Below are 1599 nucleotides of genomic sequence, written 5' to 3'. Positions count from 1 at the left end.
CAATGTAGGTCCGAAACCTAGCTAGCCTAGCTGGGAGGCTTAGTGATACTCGTAAGTAACATCCTAATATGTACTTCTTTTTCAGTTGATCGAGAATGTTATCGAAATTGATAATACCTAATAAAAGCAGTGTACTAAAAATTGGCCGCCCAAGCCGCCTGGGCGCTGAGCAGCAAGAGACCATGGAGAGGAACGACAAATCGACACTCCTAGGCGGAAGAGCCTTTAGGTAGCATCTAGGTGGTCTAGGCGGCCTCTGCGCGGTCTAGACAGGTTTGGGCTATCTAGGCTGCCTCTGGGGTGGGTCTAGGCGGCCTATGTGCGGGTCTAGCGGCCTCTGGGCGGTCTAGGAGGCCTTTGGGCGGTCTAGGAGGCCTCTGGGCGGTTTAGGCGGCCTTTGAGGCTGGTCTAAGGGCTTCTAGGATGAGTCTAGGTGGCCTAGGGCGGATCTAGGCGGGTCTGTACGGGTCTAGGCGGCCTCTAGGGCGGGTCTAAGGGCCTAGGATGAGTCTAGGCGGCCTAGGGTGGATCTAGGTGGGTCTTGGCGGGACTAGGCTGCCTCTAGGCGGTCTATGGGCGGTCTAGATGAGTCTAAGGCTGTCTTCGGTTTCGTAAAATGTATGTGCTTATATGTTTCTAATCATATATTTCAAACATAATAGCTTTAATTAGGAAAGGTATCCGGCGTAACCTATAAGCTGCCTGCACAGATATGTAACGTTTCCTAGTACTTATTTCCAGTTGATTCACAAAAGAATACCGTCTAATTTAGCCGCCACTGTTTTAGTATTCTTGGATTCTATGGATTTTCTGCACAAATTTCACTATGCATTATATTATCTCTAGCGAATCATTTCATATATATACCACAACAATTCGATTGTATATCACCAAAGAAAACCAACAATTTGATTACAGCTAGCTAAAACTCGATCTCATAGACATAAGACATCAATGGCGAACGAAGAATCGATCAACATGCAGTTGACTGTCTTCTGCGTCTTTTTCGTGACCCTCTTTGCTCTTACAGAATGTATGTACCAGCTTAAATTTTCTTTTTCTGATCTTGATTTTCTTACAGAACCATAATTATCTATACATGTGTTACTTTTCCATGCATGAACAGGCAGTAGAAATATCCTCGGTGGTTCTGTTAGCAGCGAGATTAATGTGGTTGAGAATTTAAGGGTGAGAGGTGACCATGATCATCTGAAAGAATATAGGCCCAACCAAGAAGAGAAAATCATATTCTGCTCCAAAGAATGTACTCCATCTCTGCCTTGCTGGTGTTGCGATCGCCGTGGCCGTATTGCTCAGTGTTTCCCAAATGTAAATGACTGTAATCGTTACTGTGCTTGACGATCGATAGTCATCAACATAAACTTAATTTTCCTGTTTGATTCACAAATAAACTTACAGGTACTCAAGAGTCCATAGGCAAATGATCATAAATTCATGATAATGAACTTACAAGTACTCAAGAGTGTACTGTATAAGAAAGTGATGTTTATTTTATTGAGGCAATTGATCATATCTAGAGGTATGTAATGGTAAGAAATTTCGTCTTTCCACAAAATGCACCATTAACACCCCCCCCCC

This window comes from Fragaria vesca, linkage group LG5 (assembly GCF_000184155.1).
Source record: "Fragaria vesca subsp. vesca linkage group LG5, FraVesHawaii_1.0, whole genome shotgun sequence".
In the NCBI taxonomy this organism is placed as follows: Eukaryota; Viridiplantae; Streptophyta; class Magnoliopsida; order Rosales; family Rosaceae; genus Fragaria; species Fragaria vesca.
The sequence above is the reverse complement of the archived record's forward strand: the minus strand, read 5'-3'. Positions refer to the sequence as shown.